A 16025-nucleotide genomic window follows, 5' to 3' on the forward strand; every position below is an offset into this window, starting at 1 on the left:
AAGAGATGAAAAATATGAAAATCAAATATAAAGAAGTAGAGAACAGAATGAGAGGATATAACATATTGGCTTATGTGGAGAGGCAGAAGAAGATAATAGAGACAACCAGGGAGAGGCAGTATTTGAGGAAATAATGCCAAAAATTTCCAAAAATATTGAAAATATGAATCTTTAGACTTAGGAATCAGAGCAAATCCCAAGTAGAATTAAAAAAGAAAAAGCCAAAACACCTTATCCAGACAAATTGGAGTTTAATAGACACCAAAGACAAAAAGAGAGCCTTAAAAGCAAACAGAGAGAAACACATCATCTTCAGAGGAGCACTGTTGGACTGAAGGAGACTTCTCTCCAGCAGTCGGGAACCAGAAAGCAGCGGAACAGTGTCTTAAAAGTGCTGAGAGAAAGCTGTTGCCGGCTAGAACATTAAGCTCTCCCAAAGTGTACCTTAGTAATGAGGGAGCAATAGTGACATTTTCAGATAAACAAAAACTGAGTTTTAGCTCCAACAGACTCTCACAAAGGAAGCTTTTATACTTAAAAACAAATAAACGGGGGCACCTGGGTGGCTCAGTTGGTGAAGCGTCTGCCTTTGGCTCAGGTCATCATCCGGGGGTCCTGGGATCGAGCCCTGCATTCGGACTCCCTGCTCAGTGGAGAGTCTGCTTCTCCCTCCCCCTGCTCTGGTGCTCGCTCTCTCTCTCTCTCCTTCTCAAATAAATAAGATCTTTAAAAAACAAAACAAACAGAAAAGGACTCGAAAAGGAAGGCTGGCTGCAGTGCAAGAGAGGCTCTCTGGGTGATGCACAGAAGGCGAGCTCAGGAAGATGAAGCCACTCTGAGATAAAGGGGTTCCAACTTGGGAGTCCTGTTTATCGCTGTCAGGCTGGTCTAGGTGTCCTCCGTGAAACTGAATTAATAAGTAAGCTTTAAGTTAACCTAAGTTAAGAAGTTGTGGCAACTGATTTCTTAAAGTTTTTGGAGGCAGCGCATTGGTGGCCAGGCAGGTAAGAAGGAGAAAGTCCTAGAGGGTTGGGCAGAGTTTGCATGGATAGTGCCAACTGCTCAAGAAGCAATGAAACAGGGTCATGTTGCTAGAAGGGGCTCTGTGTTCATATTAATTTAATATGTGCACTCCTGGATCTTTTATCTTTTTCCTAGGTTTTGGGAGATTTCCTGGACGATTTTTCATTCATTTTAAAATTTCTTTATTTTGGTAGCCCTATGTTTAACTACCAGAGCTCTCTCTTATTTAAAACATCTTTCTCATAGCATCACATTCTTCATTTCTGAGCATGTAATTTTTATGAGTCTCTCTGAGGGTATGAATTAGAGAAGAGTAGTTGCGGGGGGGAGGGTGTTGGTGTTTTTAAAATATTTCTCCAGTTTCCTGAATTATCTGTTTCCTTCAGGGTTCATCTGTTTTCTTGGTCTTTTTCTGTGATGCTCTAGGGCTTCCCTCAAAGTCTGGTGATCCTAGTTGTCCATTTGTATTTAAAGTGGGACTAGAAATTGTACAACTAGGATTGTGGTACAACTAGTGACTGTAGATTGGCTAATTACATTTCTGGATTAATGAGGAGAATCAAGAAACTCTTGGAGGGCTTACATTACATTGGGGCATGAACACTGCATTTGTGCTTTCGAGACTTTAATTTCTTAAGAGAGGATCCATCCTTATGGGAAGGTAGCTGTCTGGGTGTGGAGAGGTGGGTCAGGTGTGTGTTTTGGCTGTCTGCCATTTCACAGACTTAGAAACCTCAGTTTGTACTCTCTGCCTCACTCCCCATTCCATTCTCCTTGCCATCTTCATGTTTGGGGTTCTTCCTGGTCGGTGGGCTCCCTCTATCCTCTACCCCTTCAAAACTCTCCTCGGCTGTGATTTCTTCTCCTCTGCTTTGCCAGGCAATGAGCACCTATCCACTTTCAGATTTCCCCAATTCGTTGAAATTTCTTGTATGATGAAAACCCCCTTTCTGTTCTTTTCATTGTTGTGGGATTAGACTTTTTTTTTATTCCTTTATTGTAATTTCAAGGGGTGGCAGGCAGGAGAAGAGGGTAAGCACATGTGCTCAGTCCTCCAGTTTACCCCAGAAACCCAGAGTCATTATTTTAATACTTTTGATGATTATGGATTAATGCAGATAAGGAAAACATAGGTCATTAAGCCAAATATATATTAACTTTTAGGGTATTATCAAGAGCTTATTTAGAATTTTTTAAAAGTTTCCTGTATTTTGAAAACTTGTCATTTTATCCTTGAAAAACAATTGTGGTAAATAGGGAAGAAAGAATTAACTCTCTAGTTAATTAAGAATTATGCGTGAGATTTAAATATTATCACATATTGATGGCAACTGTGACTTTTTTAGAAATCTAAGGACTGATTTCTAATTAATTGTTCACAAATCAGCCCCCCGTGTGACATGCTAATGGCCTGAGCAGCTGCCAGGTGAATGAAAGCCACTAGAGTGGCAGAGTGGCAGTAACAGCGCTAGAAATGTGTGTGCACTTTGTTAAGATGATTCAAATGGTAGTTATGGCAACAAAGATCAACAGAGGGAGAAAGAGAGAGATACTGGAAAAGCAGCAGGACATTTTAGTAGGTCATTATTCACGATGGCAAAGTCGTTCACTATAAAAATTCTACCCTTCTTGGCCTCTTTGCTGTCCTCTGCCTTTTTTTTTTTTTACTTTGTTAGTACTTGCTGATTTATGGCATAATGCAGTTCAAATTCACCTCTGAAATGAAGTCTGTAAAGTCTCAAGGTACATCAAAGACCTTAGTGCCCAAGAGTAAATCACGAAAGGATCTTAATCAGTTTAGTCCTTTATGCTTGAGGATGGGGGAGGGGAGCTTATAAATGTATAGAGAGAAATGGGCTGAGGTGGTGCATGAGTTAGTGGAATGCCTTTAGCAAACATAGCCACTACAAGAAAAACAATATATTCACCATATGAGTAATCTGCTACATGGGGAGTTACTTTGGGTTTAAAGCAGTGTCATAGTCTTGCTGCTCTTAGGTGGCTAATATCTTGGTAATAATGAAATAGAAATATGGTGAAGTTGTATTTGATCTTGAGAGATACTAGTGGCAAAGCCTGACATTTAGTTTGATTACTAGAGGTTTTATTATTATTATTTTTTATTTTTTTAAAGATTTTATTTATCTGACAGAGGGAGACAGCGAGAGAGGGAACACAAGCAGGGGGAGTGGGAGAGGGAGAAGCAGGCTTCCCGCGGAGCAGGGAGCCCGATGCGGGGCTCGATCCCAGGACCCTGGGATCATGACCTGAGCCCGAAGGCAGACGCTTAACAACTGAGCCACCCAGGCGCCCCTAGAGGTTTTATTATTTACAGCTGCTCAGCTATTGTATTGATTGAGCCCTCTCTGCTTTCTGGCACCATGGAGGCCTTTTATAATTTGAGTGTTCTCAAAAAGAACATTGTGTGAAAACGATCAGCCCCAAATGTAAACTACTTTTAATAAAAGCAAACACATTTTACCTTGGCTCATCTTCTGGTTTTTGGTTGTCTGTTTTAGGAAGGAAGCTGTAGGGCCTTTTAGAAACGTGGTGAACCAGGTAATAGTGAGGTTCTCTGCTTATTGGCCGTGTGGATATAGTCTTGTTTGCCTTTGTCATATTGGTGGTAATCTTGGGACTGTTGGTATCTGACCAGTCCCCAGATGAAACCTCTTGCAGCTTCAGTTTTGGATTCTGCTCACCTCCTAACGGTACTTGTATCAGCTCTTTCCTTGCCTCAGGTTTTTCTTCCGTATCTCACACTCTCCTCTTGGTAGCTAACACCCCTCAGCCTCCAGTCCCATGTCACATGTCATTTTCAGAGAGCCTTCCGGTCTCAGTCAGATTCTCTAGAACCTGTATGAGTCCTTGTTGGCACTTGCCATACTTACAGTGAATCCCATTAGCGTGGCAATTATTTAAAGCCTTCCTCCTTCACTGGACTGTAAGCTCCATGCAGGGAAGGGCTGTGACTGTCTTGGTCAGTCTGTTCTGCGTCCATGGCCCGCGTCAAGCCTGGTGCATGCCGTGGGCTGATGCTGTTCAACCTGAATGTTCTGCCTTTGCCACTCCTGTCAGGTACCCACTTACGCTCACCATCTTTGGTGGGTACACATGGGGACTGATTTAGGAGCCCAGGTGAGCCGTTCAGTGTCGTCTCTTTTAGGACTGGAAGAAATACTGAGTTATGGTCAGCTCTCACTATTTCTAAAAATGGGTAGGAGAGTGGGGATAATTGAAGTTGTTTCCCTCTCCCCATGAGGCAACTCCAGATGTGTGCAGTACCAGCACTGGAGAAAGCTGGGCTAGACTTCTTCTTTCCATTCTTTTCTTAGCACATGACCAAGTAAGTCCAAGAAAGTAGACTGGACACGGCATGGGCAGGGAAGGTAGAGATGAGGTCCCAAATTGGATGGACAGGTTAAGAAAAGATTTGGAAATAAATGGTCAAGCTGTTTTGCCAGTTGAAAAAAGTGATCAGACCATGATGAAATTGAAGATGAGGAGAAGAACACGCCCATCACCTGCCTGGTCCTGGCAGTTCTGTGAATAAGCGCCTGATCCATCTGATGGCTCCAAAGGCAGCCTTTGCCTGGGTATAGTCACAGTCTGTTTTGAAGTTGTGCAGAGAAGCTCGCTTGCGTCATCCTGAGATGCAGTGAGTCAACGCAGTCCCAAGGGAGCAGTAATGGCCTCAAACAGAAACTTGGAATGAAAAATAGCTCTGGATTTAAAGACAGAGTACTTTCTTCCTATGACTTCATTTGGTAATGGTAAGATTAATTCACAGAAAACCCTCCTTTAATGGTGGACCTTAAACACATGTAGAATGATTGTTTTCCTTTACTTTTCCCATCTGACCTTTAAAAGTAGGACCGTGCAGTTAGGTGCTCAGTTTGGGGGGACTGTGTTGCAATAATTCTGCACCATTCACTTGCCATCCACACACCCCATCCTCTCCCAGCTGCTTTTGGATTTCTTGGGGAATGTCAGTGGAGTTTTCTTGGTCATTCTTGACCTTCAGTCATGTTGACATGCATTGGGATTTTTAGTGGAGAAGAATCACCAGAGAAGAATCTTTTCATTTAATTTTAACCATTGACCATATTTACATATACTATTTCAGCCTGAATTTTAAATTGATATATTTTAATAGAATTGCAGATAACATCTTACTATAACAAACATCAAGAAGATTATCCAGATTCCTACTTGAAAATGTCTTTTATATTAGCAGAGTTGCCAGTTGCACTATTATCTGTTAGTGTGTACTAAAAGTAGATTATTTTGGCTTATTTTGAGATTAGAGAATTCCCAATGGAATGTTTTCCTTAACCATCTAAATCTGTATTGCTTTTTCTCTCTAGTCTCCTGAACAGCGAGGCTTCTGGGCAGGAAATGAAAGAGGAGGAGGAAGCAATATAGAATAACGCAGTGGCTTCCAAACATGTGACCTGCGTGAGGAATACGTACTCTGCTATGACTATGTGTGTGTGTGAAGAAAGTCTGTGAATTAATAAATATCCTTATTATGGATCATAGTGATATTTTCTGTTCTATTTGTTAAAAAAATGCAGGCTGTGACATACTAACAGTTTTTATGACCAGGAGTGAGTCCTGACCCAAGTTTGGAGAGATTGGTAGTTTATAACGAATGTGGGCTCCAGAGTTTGTCTACCCAGGTTTAAATTCTGGATCTCCCCTAACTCGACTGGGTTACCCTCTAAAGCTTTGGCTCTGACTCCTGTGAAATACGAGTGGTGGTAACACACCCCCATCTCCCAGGGTCGCTGAGAGGATGAGAAGAAATGCATGGCGGCCTCCGTGCAGGGCCTGCACACAGCCCTCGGGGGTACTGCGAGTGGTAGTGAGCGTCCTTGCTAAGAAGCTACAGCTGCACTGGCTGCATGGGAGGCTATGGAATTTCCTTCCCTGAGGACGTGGAGAAGGAGAGATTGTACTTGTCAAGAGCGTTTGTTATGATTTTATTTTCTTATTTTTTTATTATGGGAATTTTCAAACCTATACAAAGTTGAAAGAACAGTGCAGAGAACCAGCAGTAATTTCCTCATATAGGTTCATCAACTCTTAACACTTGCTGCACCCTCTCCACATTTCTCTTTACATACGAACACTTCTTTTTTTGTTGTTTTTTTTAAACCAAACCACCTAGAAATTGGCTGTAGTCTTATGATAGCTACGAATAACGACATTCTCTTACAACACCACAGCACCATTACCACACAAAGAAAATCAGCATCAATCCAAAAACATTATTCAATCATGCACTCTATATTCAAAATTCCCTACATCTTGAGTGCCAGGGTGACTCAGTTGGTTGAACCTCTGACTCTTGATTTCAGCTCAGGTCATGATCTCGGGGTCATGAGATGGAGCCCCGCATGGCGCTCTTTGCTGGGCAGGGAGTCTGCTTGAGATTCTCTCTCTCTCTCTCCCTTCCTCTGCTCCTCCCCCGACTCATGCCCACTCTCTCTCTCTCCAAAAAATAAAAAATAAATAAAAAATTCCCCACATCTCTGTAACATTTTTTAAATGTTTTTTAAAGATTTATTTATTTATTTGAGAGAGAGGGAGAGAGCAAGCGCATGCAAGCATGAGCGGGGGTTGGGGGGAGGGAGAGAGAGAATCTTAAGCAGGCTCCATGCCCAGTGTAGAGCTGATGCGGGGCTTGATCTCAAGATCCTGAGATCATGACCTGAGCTGAAACCAAGAGTCGCACGCCTAACTGACTCGGGCACCCCCTCAATAACATTTTAAATGTGAACCACTCAAAGAATTTCGGATGAACCAGGTAGCCTAAAGAATGCCTGATGGAGGAGCACCTGGTTAAGTGTCTGCCTTCAGCTCAGATTGTGATCCTGGGGTCCTGGGGTCGAGCCCCACATCGGGCTCCCTGCTCAGTGTGGAGCCTGCTTCTCCCTCTCCCTCTGCCCTCCCCTTCCCCCGGCTTGTGCTAGCTTGCACCTTTTCTCTCTCTCTCTCAAATAAATAAATTTAATAAAAAAAAAGAAAGGAATGCCTGATGGAGGTGAAGACTCCTGTGAAGTTGAAAATTGCCACCCATGAGGCACTCTCATGTGGAATATGAAATCGACTGGGCCTCTTTCTGGCCTCCGCTGTGTGAACTCCCAAGAGCTGATGTAGGTGGCGGTTATCGCACCCTGTGTGGAGCAGTGAGCCTGGCAGTCATCACACCTGCTTTAGAGATTGCGTCCCTTCCTTTACCAGTTCACACAGTGTGCTCTGGTAAGAAAATGGGGAAGGAGGACCAAAAATATACACCCTGAAAGGCAAAGGGGTAGAGTAGTAGGTTACATCTGAATTTCAGTGGCTGTGAATTGGAAATATTTGTTGGAATTAGAATGTGTCTAGGTAGAAATTTAAGTTCTTCCCTAAAATTGAGAATGACAAGGTTGTTTTGTAAGGAGAGAATTTAAGATGAACGGTATGGATGTTTGAACATGTATGTTTTTAAGTTCACATACGAACAGTAGAAAATTAAAGCAACAAAAGAAGGCATTCAGTTAAAGGTCTTACATTGCCAATTTCTTTCTGTATTTTTTCAGAGCTGCTTTAATTCTAAAATTTACATTATTTCACATTTTTAAAAACATCTCTAAAATCGGGATGGATCTTATAATCAATAGAATGCCATGGTTTAATGGTTAGATTTGAAGAAGTATAATATTCTATGCATATACAAGTTTGTTCTTTTTGTTATTTTCTATTTTTGAAGACATGTGGTAGCATAGCAGGTTCGTAGATTTATATACTACCTCCCAGCTATGCAGAGATATTACAGCCTTTAAAAAAAAATCACCAGTCTGTCTTCCTCATAAATTGCCATCCTGTAGTGGGGAGAAGTAAAGGAAAGCATTTTAATTAGCCAACTAACAAAGTCTTACATTATTTTGGTTTAAACATTATCTTTTGGGTAAATTCTTTTTTTTTTTTTTTTTTTTTAAAGATTTTATTTATTTATTTGACACAGAGAGACACAGCAAGAGAGGGAACACGAGCAGGGGGAGTGGGAGAGGGAGAAGCAGGCTTCCCGCGGAGCAGGGAGTCCGATGCGGGGCTCGATCCCAGGACCCTGGGATCATGACCTGAGCCGAAGGCAGACGCTTAACGACTGAGCCACCCAGGCGCCCCTTTTGGGTAAATTCTTAGTCTTTCACATTTCCTACCCTCCCCTGCTCATCCCCATTAAAACACGACATCTGGGTGCCTTGGGAGATGAAGAGATCTGTGGTAGTGAGGGAGGGCTCCTTGGCCATGCTTTATTGATCTGGTTGGGTCTGGTCCCTGGGACCATTGTGCAGACGTTCACTGAAGTATGATCGGTGACCTTGTGTTTTATTCTTCAGTCTCCATCAGGTCTGGGGGCTGTCCTTGTCTGCCCTTCAGTATATTCACTCTATGGCAGATGTCATGGCTCTTGACTTGGTTTCTTCCCATAAGGTGGAAAAGAACTTGAGTTCCTTTCTTACCACACAGAAACTGAGGAGGTTCAGCTTCTTTCTCTGCCTTAGCCTACCACACTGTGCCACCATTTTTAGTCTGTGGCCATCCATATTGGCATCAGTGGGAGGGTGCAGGGTGATCTTCTCCCAGAGTTTCAATTAGAAAGTGAGGCAAAAGCCCATTTCCCTCTCAGTCTAACTACTGTTCTGTCCTCCCTTTCCCTCATTATCTGTGCCCGTTACCAATTTATTGCTTCTCATGTCCAAATCCATTCTTTGCCCTGCTTTGTGACATGGGATCTGGACTCTAAACATTTCTCCTTTGCTAGCTAGCTTAATGTTAGGCTTTGCCAACAGAGGATGTTGAAAGGACACTGCAAGGTGGGAGGTAGGGCTTCCTTTCCTATTTCCTAAGTGCTGATTTTCAGTGGGGTGTGGTTTTCAGGGGACCAGTGTGCAGGATGCCCAGTAACACTCAGCAGCTGTCACAGACCACCCAGCAGGCTGTACTGTAGGTCAGTTCCAACCCATTCACACCCTCCAGTGAGCTTCTCAACCACATGGTGGGCTGCTTCCGTAGACCTGTCTCTGGATCACTCCCTCTGGCAAGCAGAGGGAGAAGGACAAGCTGACTCCACGCTGAGGAGGGAGCCCGATGTGGGGCTCAATGTGGGGCTCGATCCCAGGACCCTGGGATCATGACCTGAGCTAAAGGCAAATGTTTAACTGATGGAGCCACCCAGGTGCCCCTGGAGGTGGGGCTTTCTAAGAATTCCAGCACTTCTTTCCTCTGTGGTACCTAAATTTTACCTTTTATATGAGTGTCTGAGTGGCCAGGGAGAGGATCTTGGGTGGGATAGAATTTTCCTTGTGCCCTCCTCCCCAGTGGTAACAGATTTCTGCTTTGTATCAATGCAGGATCCAGCCGATGATGACTTTGCCTCACCCATCTCCAGAAGCAATAGACCTTTGCGTAGATCCCAGGGACTGGGAGGGTTTCTTGCCTTCCCCCTGTGGATTAAGGCTTTTACATTGTATGAGAGAAGGGTCTGAGAAATGGGCAAGATTTTGTCCCAGTCCAATATCGAGGGGAGCTTTCTCCAATCTCCTGCTCTGCTCCCAGTCTTTCTCAAGAGCATTTGGTAGAGGCCCCCATGGAAAAGAGCTTGCAAATGAGTTCGGACAGCCCTTGTGTTTGGAACTCCCAGGGATTTGATATATTATACTAGGCCACACTTGGCTTTATAAGAATTCAGTATAATTTAGGTTATTCTCCTCTTACCTAATTTTATGGCAGCTACCTTTTCCTCTTGTGTTTTGTGAAAGGTCACACAGTTCGCATGTCTGTCTCTCCTTGGAGGGACTTGTCACTCTTTAGAATTCAGTTCACTTGGTTACCTTGTGACCTCAGCTTTCTGATTAGCTCAAGTAAAGTTATGATTTTATAGATTCTCTAGTTTTTTTCTTGTTAGGATGGGAGTGGTGTTCTCTATGGCTTTCTTTATCTTAAGCAGGAGTAGAACTCTGTATTATTTCTTCGCCAGTCCCTCAGCAGGATTATATAGGTAAAATAGAGTTTTAGGTTCCTCACAAATCAATACAGTTTGCTAATGCAAGTACTATGTATATATCTATTCTGTTTACCATGTCTCCAGTTGGCTCAAGTTTGACCACCCCCTTTTTTTCACTTTGTATTTTTAAATAATTTCAAAACTTACAGAAAATTTACAAGAATAGTAAAGAGAATTCCCACATGCCCCTTATTTAGGTTTATCAATTTTTAACATTTGCCATATTACATTTGCTTTATCACTCGCTCCCTCTCCTGTTCCCTCTCTCCCTCCCTCCCTCCGTCTCTTTGTCTCTGCCTCTCTCTCTCTTTCTCTCTCTCTCTGAATTGTGTATGGACATAAAAATTTCATTTTTCTGAGTCAGTTGAGATTAGGTGGTAACATTTGTCCCTCTATCCCTTAATGCTTCAAGTGTGTTTACTTAGAACAAGGATATTCTCTTATTTAGTTAGCTTTAGTATAACTAAATTTTCCTAAAACTGAGGTGTTTCAGGAAATTTAAGTTCAATAACAATATTCTTTTTTTTTTTTTAAAGATTTATTGATTTATTTTAGAGAGGAAGAGAGAACATGGGGGGAGGGGCAGAAGGAGAGAGAGAGAGAATCCTGAAACAGACTCCCCGCCGAGCATGGAGCCCGAAGCAGGGCTTGATCCCAGGACCCTGAGGTCATGACCTGAGCCGAAATCAAGAGCCAGCCACTTAACCAACTGAGCCACCCAGGAGCCCCAACAATATTCTTATTTAATCTGTAGTCCATATTCCAGTTTTCTTTGTTGTCTGAGTAATGACCTTTGTAGCATCCCCGCCCCCCCCCCCAACAAATTTAGGATCCAGTCCAGGGTCATGGATTGCGTTAATTTGTTATGTCCTTAATCTCCTGTAATCTGGAACAGTTCCTCAGTATTTCTGTCTTGCTTAACCTTGATATTTGTAAAGAATATAGGCCAGTTATTTTATAGAATGTTTTTCAATTTTGGTTTGTTTGATGTTTCCTTATTACTATATTTGTTACATACTCCTGGTTAGAAATCTACAGAAGTAATATGTCTTTCTCGTGGTATCACATCTGGGTGCACACAGTGTCCTTCTTTCTGAAATTAGTGATATTAATTTTGATTATCTAGTCAAGGTATGGTCTGGTTCCTTCATTTGGATAGTTGCTAGTTGTCTTCTGGCAACACAAAAGCAACCTATGGGGAAAAACATTGTGTGGCCATGTAAATGATGTGCTCCTTATAAAACCTTCCATTGATGATACCCTGGATGTATAGATCCTAATGATCTAGAACCTTGCTGGGGGCGAGGGAGGGCAGTAATATACCTGTGACAAGCCTTAGTCTCCTCTTAAGGTAGAGAAAGGGGTCAGTAATCCAAGACCATTTCTTGTAAAGCCAAGACTTCAGAGGGGCAACACTCTCAGAGAAAAGGTGGACTGGGGGCTAGCAGCAAGGAAAATTGTTTCACCCGTGGCTTTGGGTGAAGGCAAAGAAAAAACAAGTGACATGAGAACTTGTGGCTACTGACCAGCTCCCACATGGGTTTGGAAACTGATTTTATACTATTTGTTTGACCTCCAGTAACTGCAAGTTGGAAATCTTGATTTAAAGTGGAAATGTTGGGGCACCTGGGTGGCTCAGATGGTTGGGCATCTGCCTTCGGCTCAGGTCATGATCTCAGGGTCCTGGGATCAAGCCCCGCATCTCTCCCTCTCCGTCTGCCTCTCTCCCCACTCCTGCTCTCTCTCTCTCTCTCTCACTCTTTCAAATAGATAAATAAAATATTAAAAAAAAAATAAAGTGGAAATGTTTTTAGTCACCCTGGGCACTTGACAAAAGAAAACTGAAGTCTTCTCTGGACTCAGAGAGTTCCTATAAATCATTTTAACCAATATGAACACACCAAAAAAGGAGATAGACAGACAGACAGACAGGCACACATGCACACACACACAAAGCAGAAACAGGATATCATGAGCAAGAGTCAGTAGAAATAATAGTAAACCCTGACTTCTGAAGATTTCAGATATTAGGAATATTGGATATAGAATATAAAATAAACTCATTTATAATACTTTGAGCAAACAAAAGAAGGAATAGAAAATATGAGTAAAGAAAAAGATACCATTAAAAACAACTAAGCAGGGTGATGGGCATTAAGGAGGGAATGTGATGTAATGAGCACTGTGTTACATACAACTGAGGAATCACTGAACTCTACCTCTGAAACTAGTAATACACTATATGTTAATTAAATGAATTTAAATTTTAAAAATATTAACACAGGACAGAGAAAGCTCTGAATTAAAAAAAAAAAAAACAACTAAGCAAATTTGTTTTAAAAACCAAACATAATGTCCAGAAATAAAAAGCATAATTATTGAAGTAAAACATTCAAGGAAGGGTTGAATACCAGAATAGCTAGAGCTGAAGAGAGAATTAGTGAAATGGAAGACAAATCTGAAGAAGTAATACAAGCTGTAGTAGAGAGACAAAGAGGTGGGAAATAGGAGAGGTTACGAGACAGAGTATATAGTGAGTTGTGTTTAATTGGAGCTCCAGAAGAAGATGCTATGCGAAATGGCAGAGAGCAGCATTGAAAGAGATAATGGGTGAGAATTTTAATAATGGATTAGCATCAGGCCTCCCCCTGTCATCTGTGGGGGCTAGTGTAACAGTATAAAGGAGGCCCACAAACCAAATGTTTAAATATGTACAAAAAGTTACCAGTGTAACAAACTGTTAAATAAAATATTTTTACCTTGACAAATATGCCTTCATAATAACCTAGAAAGCCAGGTTTAACTTTATAGTTGTTTTTTTTTTTTAAAGATTTTGTTTATTATTTGAGAGAGAGAGTGCATGAGAGGGGTTAGGGTTAGAGAGAGAAACAGACTCCCTACCGAGCAGGGAGCACAATGCGGGACTCAATCCTGGGACTCCAGGATCATGACCTGAGCTGGAGGCAGTCACCCAACCAACTGAGCTACCCAGGCGCCCCTAACTTCATAGTTCTTGAACTCTACAGAGTTTTGCATAGGCACGTAGCAGCATGGACTGAGCCAGACCCTGGCCTGTAGCCCAGCCCTCTCCCCTTTTTCCCCCGGCTTTATCCTGGACTGTGAGGGGTCTCATGCACACGTGCATAGATATTTCCACCTGCATATCTAACCTCTGTTCACGCTCCTCACAAACATGCCACTAGAGGATACCTCTGGCCTGTGCCCACACTGCTGGTACATTCTGCTTTCAGAGCAGAATGGGGAAGAGAACCAGACAAGCCCTGAATGTGGGCTTGGAGCTGATAAGGTAGGGAATTCCAAGGGCCTAGAATATAGTAGTCAGGCTCTGGGTGGATACATCCCCGAGCCTTCGGACCTCTTACCCTGTGGGGAGAGCTGGAGTCTTTTAAACTGTGGAATCTGGGACAGAGGCCTCTTGACCCAGGATCTAAGGGTGGTAGAGAGACAAAAATTCTCAGGTTCTGGGATGCCTGGGTGGCTCAGATGGTTAAGTGTCTGCCTTCGGCTCAGGTTATGATCCCAGGGTCCTGGGATCGAGCCCCGCATCGGGCTCCCTGCTTGGCGGGGAGCCTGCTTCTCCCTCTCCCACTACTGTTCCCCCTGCTTGTGCTCTCTCGCTCTCTCTGTCAAATAAATAAATAAAATCTTAAAAAAAAAAAATTCTGAGGTTCTGGAAGCCCATCGAATTCCAAAGCAATCAAAAAGGAAAGTAAAGAAATTGTGACTCTATAGAAAATCAAAGACAGAAAAGATTCTTAAAATAACTAGAGAGAAAAGACAGATTGCCAACAAAGGAACAACAGTTGGAGTGACAGCTGGCTTTTCTACAGCAAGAGTAAAGGCCCTGAAACAGTACAATAATATTTTTGGAGTAGGTGGAGAAAATAACTCTTAACCAGAATTAGACAGTTATGAAACTGTCTTTCAAGAATAAAGACATTTTCATGGGGCGCCTGGGTGGCTCAGTCAGTCAAGCGTCTGCCTTCGGCTCAGGTTATGATCCCAGAGTCCTGAGATCGAGCCCTGCATCGGGCTCCCTGCTAAGCAGGGAAGCAGTCTGCTTCTCCCTCTCCTTCTGCTGCTTCCCCTGCTTGTTCTCACTCTCTCTCTCTCTCTCTCCAGCAAATAAATAAAATCTTAAAAAAAAATAAAGACATTTTCAGATGAATAGAAACCAAAGGAATTTGCCACTGAGAACCCATCACTAAGGGACTTTCTCAAGGATGTATTTCAAGATTGGAAGTCACCCAAAGAAAGAAGGTTTAAAATTTAAGAAGACATTGAATAGACCCAGAGAGGTAGATAAACTTGCCTAAAGATCCCAGTTGGTTTAGGATCGAGCTTGGACTTCAGCCCAGATCATCTTTGAGTCAGACAGAATGGGAGTAAGAAATAAAAAGTTGAAAACAGAACAGCATTTCTATTTAGGAAGTAGGTAGAGGGTGCCCAGGGGTTCCCTTCTGAGATAAGCCCTACATTTTTGCCAGAACACACCATCACTTAAGCTGAGTCTTCATGGCCTCTGGGAATTTGTTCTAAGTCCTCCATTGCTAATGCGTCATTGTTCCTTTCTCCTGACACTGAGTTGGTTGCTCAGATTGAGAACTTCAGTTTCTGACTTTCAAGAGGCCACATGGTAGCCTAAGGCCACAAGTCCAGGAAACCTCTGCAGCTTGCCAGGGACTTGACAACTTGCATTTCTCTGCTTGTTCTCGTCATTCTGTCTCTTTCTCCTTTTTTTTTTCCTTTCCACTCTCCATCAGATCCTTCCTGCCCCATTGGTTCTCCAAGAGTTTCTTCATTTCCCAGTCCTCCAGTTTTACCTCTTCCTCTGTGACAAACAGTAGCACCATGAAACACGATTTCCGATGTGGCGGCCCTGGACGGCACAGGGAGTGGTGTTCTCAGCTCAGGGAGGGGTTAAGATGTGTGAAGAAGATTGAGCAGGATATTTTAGGAGATCAGATAATATTGTACCTCTGCTGGTATAGTTGTGCTCAGCAACAGTGGTGCTGTTCCACCATCTCATGTGGTATCCTCCGAGATGGCAGGTACTATCCAGATGTGTGGAAGGTTGTAGGGCGTGGAGCGGCCGAGTGACTTGCCTCTGATATGAAGGTGGGAAGTGGCAGAGTCCTGGTGCTAGACCTCATGGCTTCTCTCTGCTTTCTCGTCTTATGCTCTCCACTAATCCCATCTTTCCTCTCTGTAGTAATGCCTTACAAAGGGTGCTAAGGACTATCACTGTTTTTTTTTTTTTTTTTTTAGTTGTAACTGACATAAGGAACACTTTTTAATCAGCCACTAAGGATCACATGAAATTTGCTTATTTTTAGTATCCCTGTCCATACTGATGAACTTCTTCAAAAGCGTTTTCCACAGATTTATTTTGTTGCGCATTTCCTTAACTCCTCCAGTTACTTAGCATCTGCCCCCTTTCTTCTCCATAATTATTGTGAAGTCTAACCCCGGGCCCAGATGATCATGAATTTTTAACTGGTGGTATCCCTGCTAATCAGGATTTCTGTCATTGGAATGTTCTTTATACTTTTCAAGACATTGTTGATATTACCCTCTCCACTCACTCTAGAAGTTTCCGACTATTCTGAGAAACAGCTTGAGTCCATATAAGCTGTGTTGTGAAGGCACACTTTGGCTTGAATTTTAGAACTAAGCTTTGCCTGCTTTTTTTTTTTTTTTTTAAGATTTTATTTACCTATTTCACAGAGAGACACAGCGAGAGAGGGAACACAAGCAGGGGGAGTGGGAGAGGGAGAAGCAGGCTTCCCGCCGAGCAGGGAGCCTGATGTGGGGCTCGATCCCAGGACCCCGGGATCATGACCTGAGCCGAAGGCAGACGCTTAACGACTGAGCCACCCAGGCGCCCCTGCCTGCTTTTAAAGAGGCAGATGAACTCAGCAAATGA

General features: G+C 42.8%; 1 protein-coding gene across 2 annotated transcripts in view; it reads left to right on the forward strand.

Moving 5' to 3' along the window:
• The window catches only part of ABL1 (ABL proto-oncogene 1, non-receptor tyrosine kinase), a 135499-nt gene that overhangs the window by 41179 nt on the left and 78295 nt on the right, over positions 1 to 16025 (forward strand). The window lies entirely within an intron of this gene.

The sequence above is a fragment of the Phoca vitulina genome, unplaced genomic scaffold (assembly GCF_004348235.1).
Source record: "Phoca vitulina isolate PV1807 unplaced genomic scaffold, GSC_HSeal_1.0 scaffold21, whole genome shotgun sequence".
Taxonomy (NCBI): domain Eukaryota; kingdom Metazoa; phylum Chordata; class Mammalia; order Carnivora; family Phocidae; genus Phoca; species Phoca vitulina.